Genomic DNA, 11,345 nt, shown 5'->3' with positions numbered 1-11,345 from the left:
TGAGGGAAACCAAGAAATCCCATAATGAGCCTCCGTAGCGTAGCTCTGAGCAGCTCACGGCTCTGCTCCGCCGTTCTAAAAATAGCTTGCACCGACAATTAAAGGTAACGAACCTACTGCTATGACTATAGGGATTATGGCAATGGGCCAATTTGCTAAGAGCAACCACCTTCAGGCTGAATCTCTAAACCCCGAGTGATCCTGCTTCTCTCCTTCCTCGTGGTTCTGTCCAGGTCTCTCTCAGGTCGAATCGTTGGGGGGGTCTGGTGGTTTTTCACCCTCATCATCATCTCCTCCTACACAGCCAACCTGGCAGCCTTCCTCACCGTGGAGAGGATGGTCTCCCCCATAGAGAGCGCAGAGGACCTGGCCAAGCAGACTGAAATCGCCTACGGTACTTTGGATGGAGGCTCCACTAAAGAGTTCTTCAGGGTGAGGAAATGTCGCTCTTATTATTCCACTTATAATAATAATAATAATAATAATAATAAACTTTATTTGTATTGCACCTTTCTTAACATAGTTACAAAGTGCATACACAGGCATAAAAATACAGTAACAATAACAACAGCAATAGCACAACATTAAAAACAACAACAAAAAATGAGTCAATAAACACAAAAGGATAAATAAGGGAATAGATGGACCAGACTGGTGCCTTCTGGGATTTAAAAGGCCTTTTTATAAAAGTAGGTTTTTAAAAGAGATTTAAAATTCGTTAGCGAGCTGGCGGACTTGATGTCCTCAGGGAGCTCGTTCCATAATCTGGGAGCATAGATGGCAAAAGCTCTGTCACCTTTGGTCACCAGCCTAGACCTGGGTACAACCAATAGAGAGCCGAAGCGGAAGCAGGAAGTAACGGCCCCATGGGACCTCAATTCGAAAAAAGTCTCCATACATATGAACGGGACTCCAAGATTTATTTCGTGATCCGTTTGAATTGTGCCATGACAAAAAAATATGTCCTCTACCTGTTTAAAACATCACGTTTCATGCCGAGAAATCAGCTGTTTATTGTAAAAACAGCAACAGAAGAATGTATTTTGTGTGAAGACGCTCTAGGACTACAGATCTGGTGTCCCACAAAAAATACGTCACCAACTGACACGGGAAAGGAAGGACGCCATGTGGTGTGTGACGTCACCTACACGACCTGGAGTCTTTCTGGTTACGGACTCTTCGGAATTTTATTTTACAATAGGTTTACAACAAACTGCTGATTTCTCGGCATGAAACGTGATGTTTTAAAGCAGTACTAAAGAACTTTCAGTTTTGGTTGAGTTTGGCGGCGCCTGTGGACCAAAGCGGTAGTGTTTTGCCTGAAGGAAGACTCCATTTCCCATGAACACTAGCGTGAAGCCCTGTAAATATCCTGCATTAAAATTAACAGAAGACATCAAAACTAAGTTTCTGTTTCCAGTGGATCATTTCAAAGTGAAAACACAAACATAATCCATTGCTAAAGTGCCGTTTTGCCTGTTCCCTCCTTGTTGTGACTCGCAAAAGTAAAAAGTGAAACTTAAGTGAGAGCCGGGTTCCTACCATGCTCCTCAAAGCTGCTTAGTGCCAGAGAAAGAGATACAGACCCCCTCCATGACAGAGGTGTCATTCAACTTGTTGTAAGTCGATGTATCATCACAAAAGTTATGAAAATATTTTATGAAGGTTGAAAAGTTCCTTAGTGTTGGTTTAAACAGGTAGAGGACATATTTTTTTGTCATGGTACAATTCAATCGGATCACGAAATAAATCTTGGACTCCCGTTCATTTGTATGGAGACTTTTTTCGAATTGATCACCCATGGCGCTGTTACTTCCTGCTTCCACTTCAGCTCTCTATAGAGACAAGTTTGAGGGCCTGAGGTTACCAGCTGCAGGTTTGTATGAAATTAAAAGCTCAGTGATATAGTTAGGAGCAAGACCTTACACACAGAAAAGCAAACGATGTCGAGTCAAACCTTGTGTTTGTCTCTCCACCGTCGGCTTCAGAGGTCGAAGATCGGGGTGTTTGAGAAGATGTGGTCGTACATGCGCAGCGCAGACCCGTCGGTGTTCGTCAAGAACACCAACGAGGGTGTGCTGCGGGTCAGGAAGTCCAAGGGGAAGTACGCCTACCTGCTGGAGTCGTCCATGAACGAGTACATCGAGCAGAGGAAGCCCTGCGACACCATGAAAGTAGGAGGCAACCTGGACTCTAAAGGTTACGGAGTGGCCACGCCCAAAGGATCGCCGCTCAGGTACCTACACTCTGAACGCCCGGCCGGTGGAGTCGATGTCGGTGTCGGTGTCGATGTTACTGTCCTGTTCTGTCTGTGTTTGTGGGAAATTCAAACCAAAACCAGTCAGAGCAGCTGAGTGCATGAATACTGATTCACACTTCCTACTCATGCACATGTTAAAGTAGTAAACTCCTATGAAGAGATGGATTCTCTTGTTAGGTCTGGTTTTAATTAATGTACAAATTTAGTTTTGTGTGATTTATGATTGGAACCAAAAAAAATCTATATTTTAAATGAATTCATGAAAGGAATATATCTGTATTCTGGGATCTAAACAGGGATCTGAAATGCAGAGGTCTGGACTCAAGTGGAAGGTTTGATGACTTCAGGTGATATAGAATTAAAGAGACTTGACGCTGCATCTTAAACAACAATGACTCTGGGCTGATTGTGGAGTTAGAGGCTTGTGATTCTGAGATTTTGAGCATATTCAGAGACAACGTTTACACAGGAAGGACTTAATTCATTTTGAATATTTCTTTTTAGAATAGAAAGCTGAGATGAGAGCGCATATAATGACATGCTGTCTAAGACTATTAATGTTAGAGTAAAAATATCTCTTTGGTGGTACGGATAATAAGACACCAACATGACCATTTACGATCTGTAAAGTAGCATCAAATTAAGATTCTTGCAGAGTACAAGAAGTTAATCACAGGTTTGTAATTTACATTTTTTACTGTTTTAAAACATTGCTGTGTGTCGTGCACAGTAGTTTGTTTATTTATATTAATGTTATTACAAAAATATGACGTAATATTTCTGATTGGCTGTCTGCTACAAAGAAACTTGCAGGGTGCTGGGTTTGCTTTTGAATGAAGTTTTAGTGTTTTTGTGTGAACGTTTAACATGGACATTTAATCTTTACGACCTGATCTGGGACGTTCAAGTAAAGCAGCTAAAACGTAATAAAAACAGAGACTTGGTCCGACCTCTGCAGAGCAGGAATCCTTCGCCAAATCCAGGTTTTAGATCCAAACAGAAATCTGTGTTGGAGCATCATCGATGTCCAAGAAACGAACCTGAGCCGCTCAGAGCAAACGTGGGTTTTAGGCTTGTTTACTGTTTGTGTGTTTGTCTGTCAGTGTGTCCATCTGTCCAACTGTCGGTCTCTTAATCTGTCTCTCTGTCTGTCTTGTCTCTCTCTCTCTCTCTCTCTCTCTTGTGTTTGTCCTCGTTAGTATGTGTGTCCTTCTCCTGTCTCTGTGTGTGTCTGCCTGTTCCTGCCCTGTCGGCCTGTTGACCTGTCTGTTGTCATCTGTCCTGCCTGTCTGACTGCCAACCCGCCTGTCTCTCTCTCTGCCATAACCGCTACTAACACTCATACCACCACATGTCTGTGTGTCTGTGAGCTGCTGCTGTCACGTAAAACCTCACGAAGAGAAGAATTAAGTCTTGTTTCCATTCATTAGTGGAGAAACTGTTTGACTGATAGTTACTCAACTACCGATCTGATCTCTGCCTCGATCTGAGCTGCATTTCAGGTCATTTACACACATTACAGAGATGAAACCACCTGACAACAAGCCAATAAGCAACCACCCAGAACACTAAAGGGACCATTTGGCAAACTCTTTGAAACACAGTGACCTAGCAAACATCTGGAAACACCTCATTACGCACAGAGGAACCTCATAGGAGAAACCATTCTGAACCTTCAATTTCAATTTATTTATTTTTCAGGAGGTTTCTTTCTAAGGAGGAAGGGACGTGGTTGTACCCAATTGCAGCCACATTGGTAGTCCCATTGCCAGGGGTCCATGCCTATGTTCCCACAGCCCTATGTTCCCACAGTTCTAAGATTTTTCTCAAAATTAGGCCCTATGTTCCCACTGGACTCTCTCTACCTATCTGGACTCTCTCTATCTGGCCTGTTTAGCCTCTACCGGGTCTTTTTACTAAACTTAACCAACTCTTTTCTTCATTGCCTAAACCCAACCAATGGTGGGACCAAAGGGCTGTGGGAACATAGGGCCTCATTTTCAGTGACAACAAAAGTTAGAAATGTGGGAACATAAGGCTGAGGGAACATAGGAATGACCCCATTGCCAGATGTTAAGCACAGTACCTTAAAATAAAAATGAGTAGTAATAATAATACAATCACAGTACAATGTAATGCAAGGCACATAGGCAGTAGTCCATTACTATACAATACAATACAATTATAATAAGTCACAGTATAATATAATGCAAAGCACATAGGCAATTATAGACAATTATTAAGTAGAGAGGGGAGAAACAAAAAAGAAAGAAAACTGTACATTACTGCTCGACTATTAATGTTATAAATTGTGATACATAATAAAAGAGATTGCACCAAATGGCCTCTAGTTGATGTTAAACAAAATACCACCTATAGGTCCAGTAGTTAAAAGAACCTAATAATTTACTCAAGTACGTATCTGACCTCTGCCTTTATTACAGAAATGAAACCACCTAGTAATAACCATCGCAACTACCTGACAACATTTTAGCAACCATCAAGCAAACCACGCAGAACAACATTTAGCAATCTCTTTGAAACACTTTACCAACTACCTAGTAAACATCTGGAAACACCTTAGCAACCAATTTGCACCCCTCACCTTTACATAAAATCATTTAACCATTTGAGTAGTTAAAAGTACCTTAACTAGTAATTTTCTCAAGCACTGTATGCAAGAACAAAGCAGAACATATTGTACTTTTTGTTCAAATTTATTCTGGAAGACATCATTACTAGTCACATTAAAAAATTAAACTTGAAAGAATCCTTTCTTATCAGATATGATGTTTAAAAAAAAATCCATTAAGGAATAAAATAAATAAAAAACCAGAGACATTTTCAGTTTCATTCACCTGGAGCAGCTACAATTGAATCATCAATAATGTGCTGGCAGCCACCCAGTACAACCAGATAGAGCTACAACCACCCAGTAACCTCCAGATAAAACCTATGAATCTGTTCAGCTGTTTGTTTTATTTTGGTTAATTCATGCACAAATCGTTGGTTTGAATGTGATTAATATGAATCTCATCATGTTTATTTAGATATTTATAGATGACTCACAGTATTGAATTGGTTTTTTACTGGGCAATAGAAACAAAAACCAGAAGAAAAAAAAAGCTGAGCTCAGCCCAAACTGGAAGCGTTTGCCTTTTACCTGACAGCAGCAGCAGCAGCAGCAGCAGCAGAAAATAATTCTCTCCTGTTCTTTGTTCCAGACGTTAGTGACTTTGTCCATGTTTTTATCAGATGTTCAGTGAGGGAACATCTTGTTCTCATTCTTTCTGCTTCACATCAGCATTTCACAGCCAACCCAGAGTCAGACAGGAAATGAGTCCAGAGATGAGATTAGGCACGTGCTGAATGTAATCATTTGTATGTCAGAAAATTATTCAATCCCTGGAGAAAGTGTGTGAGTGTGTGTGTATATGTGTGTGCGTGACTTCATCAGTCAGTGTTGCAGAACCAGAGAATTAGTGGAAAATGAGCAGATTGACTTGACGTCCTGCCCTCACAATAAACGCTCTCAGGTTTTTTTTTGTGAGTAAAGAAAATTATCAAACGATTGCAGAAGAGTCGCAGGTGCAGAAAGAAAATCCTTCGCTGTTTTTCAGAGTGAAGCTGGTGTTGGTTTTTCTACAGGAGCTGAACTCTGTTGTATAATCATCCTCACATATCACAGAGAAAAAAAAAAAGTGGCCTGTGAGTTTGAACAGACTCTGAACGCTCTCTGTCTCTGGGTCGACTGGCTCTCAGTACTAACGGTGACAACTTCCTTTCATCATTTCCACTGAGAAAACTCCCATTAACCAGCATCTGCTTCCCCCTCCACTCTGCTTCTGTTCCAAGTGGATTATTTGGAGAGTAGCCTATTGCTGACAAAGAAAAAAAAAGACATTCATGTTCAAGTGTCCAATTGATCCATTTAAAGATATATATATGAGATTTTACCTGAAGGGGATTCACAGTCTGTGCATCATCCTTCATCCTTCAGTTCACACTCAGTACGTTCACATGACAGTTGAAGAAATTGAATTACGTGAATTATGGCCTCAATCCGTCTCTAACTGGACGACTAAAGTGCATGTAAACGTGTTAGTCCGACCAAAACACCCAGATGATGCGATTGGAAACCGATTTTTCTTCTGCATGTTTTCACCTTAATCTGACTGTAACTGGACGATGCATGTGTGCACGCTTCATGACAGTAGAGACGGCACCATGTGTAACACAGAAGCCAAAAGAAAAAAGGAAGCTAACCTCAGTCATCTGTATATATTTTCAGCCTGGACCGGTTAGTCTGGTCAGGAACTCTACGTTATTTATATCCAATTATTTACTAGGTGACAGAAAAGTCAACTTGAAAGGAGTCCGTATTAAAGGATAATTACCGTTTTTACAATCTGGACCTTATTTCTAGCATAAAATCCGATCATTTCCTCACCCAGATAACTTTGGTGTCATTACAAGTCGTTCTGATGAAATGAGCTCCAGCCAAGAGCCGCGTATATCCGTGCACAGCTCATTCTGATAATAATCATTCTGCTTCGGCATTCGGGTCCATTTTTATCTCAACCAGCCGGAGCTTTAGTGAGTCCAGGTTGAGGAGAGGAAGCCTGTGGAAGCTGAACTTCATCCAGCTGCTCATTTTGTTCTGACAAGTCAGAAACACGCAGAAACAAACCGTAACATTAGCGGTAGCAACAAGCCGGGCCGCGTGGCGCTCAGAGATGACATCATCCAGGTCAGAGGTCAGTAGGTCAACCTACAGACCCCGGATGTTGATAACAGCTAACCCCGGACTCAGAGGGGAATAGCACTAGCCTATCAGAACTAAATATTGGTGAAATGAAGGAGTTTCTCTGCAGATAATGTGTTATTTAGAGGCTGCATTCTGCTGCCCTGTAGACTCCATTATACGGATTTATACCATGGTCTGGGTGAATCCTCGATTCTGATTGGCTGCTGGGTGTCCATTAAAAAGTGATAATGGACACCCATAAAGATGTTCCGGTAAAATAGCCTGATTACGTTCTAAATATTACTGCGCTGGCTCAAACGCTTGTTAGTAACCACGGCAACGGACACTCGGACCAAAACAACTTTTTTTCAGCGCATCACGGCACTGGAGTCTGTAAACACACAAGCGGTAAGAAGTGCACTGGACCTCTGAAAAACTTTGTGTCACCGTAACATTTAAGCCATCACCTCACCTCCCTTCACTGATCAACTACCAGGCTGTGGCAGAGTCACTGGCTGTAACGTTACGCTGCGGTCACAGCGGGTCCCTCTTTTTTTTTTCTTTTATCGCCGACGAGTGTTATTAAATAGTCCGCTCGGCTCAGCCACTTAAAGACGTATGATTTTAACGGTAAAAACAACATTAAATTACAAGTAATTGATTTAATATGTATTTATCTCGTAAGTGACCATGGTATAAGCGGGATAATGCCCTTCGAGGTGTCCGATTATCAGAGATTAATGGACTTCGCGGAAGCAACCGTCCGACGCGTAGCGTTGTTCGTCCCTCCGCTTCGCGTCGGGCCGAACAACGCCCCTTAGCCGTGGTATAATGAGCATATACCACGGCCTGTCGTGATATATTGCTTAAATACGCGGCTCTCGGCTGGAGCTCATTTCATCACAACCACTTGTAATGACACCAAAGTTATCTGGGGGAGGAAATGATCGGATTTTATGGTAGAAATAAGGTCCAGATTTTTTTTTTTTAAACGGTAATTATCCTTTAACCCACTAACACAACACATATCGCCACCTAGTGGTGAAGAGGAGGACACTGTCAAGTTATTAAATTTTCCCTGCTGCATGTAAACTGGGACAAGGACTATACTTAGCTGTGCATGTAAACGCACTGACTGACTGTGACCAGAGTTAAATGATATTTTTATCCTGTGGTTGTAGACGTCTAAGCATTATGACCAGTCTGAGCAGATGTTTACCATGAAATTCAGTCAGTGTAGTTGAAGAGGAATCCTCCATCCTCCAGTTTTACCACATGTCAACAACACCACTGTTCTTGATTCTCTGAGAATTACACTGACAAACAGTTAGTTGGGTTTCACTTTTTCTTTCTCGTGTTATTTCATTTGTGTGTTGTGTATATTTTTCAGTATATAATGCACTTGAGAACAAAACTCTTCTGTTGCTGTCACTCTCATTGTCACATTAATTGTTGTCACTGTCTCTTCTTCAACCTGAATCACTCGTTGCCCTTCACTTTCACTGATTCCTGTTCCTTTGCTCTCACCAACATCACTGCTTCCTCTCTGTAGCTTTGATATGTAAAGGGGAACAACAGGCAACCTCTGGGTATTTGTGTACTTGTAGGGATATACTGTACAAGATGGTGGGAAATTAACAATTGTAATTGAAAAGTGTTAAAGATATTTTGCCATTTGTTGCCAGCCATTGACCTTGAGTGTGTTATTTTTTTATATTCCACCTGTACGTCTAAACCTTTGACTGTTGTTTCTCCTTTATCTATCAGGTAAGGAATGGAAATGAATGCAATAGTCGAGGTTTGCTGCACAGTTGTCAGTAGAAGGATTCATTCTCTGTTTTTCAGCCCAGATCTTATTGAAACGTTGTTTCCCTGCACTTCAGATGTGACAACCGAACCTTTCTGCTGTAGCCTATCACTGGGCTCAACACCGGTCCCATCTTATCCATATAAAACCAACGGGTCTGTTCCCAACACTTCAATCGATCTTCTGGCTCTTAGATCACGGCCATGTTTGGATATGTCCAACGCAAGACTCCAAGACCTTTGGAGATCTCACAGTAGACCTAGATCCAGAACTCATTGGGGATTATACTGTATATCCCTTCTGCACATTTTGATTTTTTTCTTTCCTGACTGATAACCTACGCTCGTTAACACATTAGTAACCGTTAACTGATGGTCTATTAAAGGCCCCATGGCATGAAAAATGTGATTTTGGTTATTTTTTCGTGTTTGGGGAGGTCTCTGGGCCATGTATATACTGCCCCATGCATCAACCTGGTCATAAACGGAGAAACGCACACCGCCCATTTGTAGGAACTGTCTCTTTAAGACGAGCAGATAGCACTTCCTCCTTTCTGTGATGTCACACACAAGGTAACTCCGCCTTCTGCGACCAGTTGTTGTTGTTTTTTTTCAATTTTTATGACTGCAGCTTAGGTTTCAGTTACTTGCCTGTGATTGGCCCGACCACACGCCACTCAAAAACAGTGAGCCAATCAGAGGAGAGGTTCTCATTCTCTCTTCTGATTGGCCAAATGACCTGTGCCTGCTAGAGCTCCAGAAAGAGGCAACAGAAAGGGGCAGTATGAATGATATTAAGCAGATCACAGGTACTCAAAACCAATGATACATCTTGTTAGGGATATCAGCAGGTAAATAAACCCAGAGAAAGGTGCACAGCATGAGGCCAACCAGATCCTCTATCGGCAAGTGAAAGGAGGATCGACAATGTTTTTTTTTGTTGCCCTCATAAAACATACGCACACGCTGCTACAGCTGTGCAGCGCCACATCCGTTGGGGTTAGATCTTCCAATGCTGAACTCTTCTTACACAAAGTGCAGCCGAACACCAGGCTGAAGGAAGAGGAACAGCAGAGCTCCTCTGACTGGAGCTGCAGGTGAGCGCAGTGCCGTCGTCTGACCTCCTTTCACAGGGACGGAGCTGCAGAACTGGCACATACTGGAAGTCCAACCGTGTAACTTTTCTCTGCAAAATATGACTGAAGGCACGAGTGGAAGTCTGCACATGTCGGTGTATTAATCAGTCAGAGTTCTACTTATCGGTTAACAGTTAATCATGGATCCCAGATAAGCAGAAGATGATGATGATGGACAATTGGAAGGAAAACTTTGGAGAGAACCTCTGGATTTCCTACTAAGAGAGGAAAGCTGACCTTTAGATGTGCACCTGTCAGCACCACTGCAGCTCAGGAGCTAAAGACTGCATTGAAGACAAATTCATTGCAAGCAGCTTATTACTCCTAATAGTTAAGGTTTTACAGTTGTGCACCACGAGGCCCTGTGGTAATTATAGTGGCAATTATAGCGACAAAGCCAAGTTCACAAAGGTCCTTTAACTTTAAGAAAGTATATATTTTAACGCAAACAACAATCTTTTCCCAAACCTAACCATGAAGTGTTTGTGTCTGAACCATCCAAACGTTTAAAAAAGAACAACAATCTGTGTTGAAGCCCAGCGACGGTCTGCAACAGAAACCCTTCAAACTGATGGGAAACAACGTTTTAACAAGATCTGGGTTGAAGAGCAGTGAACCAGTCCTGCAATGCACCATTGGTTTTCATGGTTACACTGATAATAATAATAATAATAACATGCCTGTCAGCACATACATGTAATGATGTTGCTATCTTCACTGGCGGTCGTCCTCTGCTCATTAACACGTAGTTCCCTTTTATCCCCTATTGTTGCTATCCCTGTAGAAACCCTGTTAACTTGGCAGTGTTAAAACTGAACGAGCAGGGCCTGTTGGACAAATTGAAAAACAGATGGTGGTATGACAAGGGAGAGTGCGGCACCGGGGGAGGGGACTCCAAGGTCAGATCACCGTAACCCCAACGGGTAACGACAGGCAATGGTACACCGGGGTAACCGGCAACAACCCACAACTTCACTGTTCAAGCATTAAACACTCCGGATGTCACCGCTGACCCTAAACATGAGATCTGCTGTTTGGTGTCTTGTCACAGCTACACTGGTTCTACCTGTGGAGAAAGTTAAAACATCTCCAGCTTCTCTCACCTGGTCCAGGGGGTATTTTACTCAACTGTTAAAGTTTCATCACATTATATCTACAACCAAACCAAACCAAACTGCTCCCACAAGCGTCAAGTTACCGAACATGAAGTAAAACCAAGAATCTACTATAAAACATGATCTACCATCTGTCCTTCTTTTGAAAAACCTATAACTTGACTGACTTCAGCTGACACCCAACTTCCACCGACGCCGTCTCTGCTCCGTTCTAAATCCGATACCGTAATAAAGTGAGACTAGGATATTGTCTTTTTTACTTTCGGTTTGAGCGGGTGTGT

General features: G+C 42.1%; 1 pseudogene across 1 annotated transcript in view; it reads left to right on the top strand.

Moving 5' to 3' along the window:
* Positions 1-11,345, top strand: part of LOC146974003 (glutamate receptor 1-like) — a 115,371-nt pseudogene that overhangs the window by 92,800 nt on the left and 11,226 nt on the right. Inside the window, exons 15-17 of the transcript XR_015037651.1 lie at positions 234-432; positions 1,989-2,236; positions 10,734-10,848. The product of XR_015037651.1 is annotated as a glutamate receptor 1-like (transcript). The remainder of the gene's footprint in view (positions 1-233; positions 433-1,988; positions 2,237-10,733; positions 10,849-11,345) is intronic.

Source organism: Trachurus japonicus, chromosome 14 (genome assembly GCF_045865225.1).
Source record: "Trachurus japonicus isolate A0001 chromosome 14, Traja_1.0".
NCBI classification, from domain to species: Eukaryota; Metazoa; Chordata; class Actinopteri; order Carangiformes; family Carangidae; genus Trachurus; species Trachurus japonicus.
The sequence above is the reverse complement of the archived record's forward strand: the minus strand, read 5'-3'. Positions and strand labels throughout refer to the sequence as shown.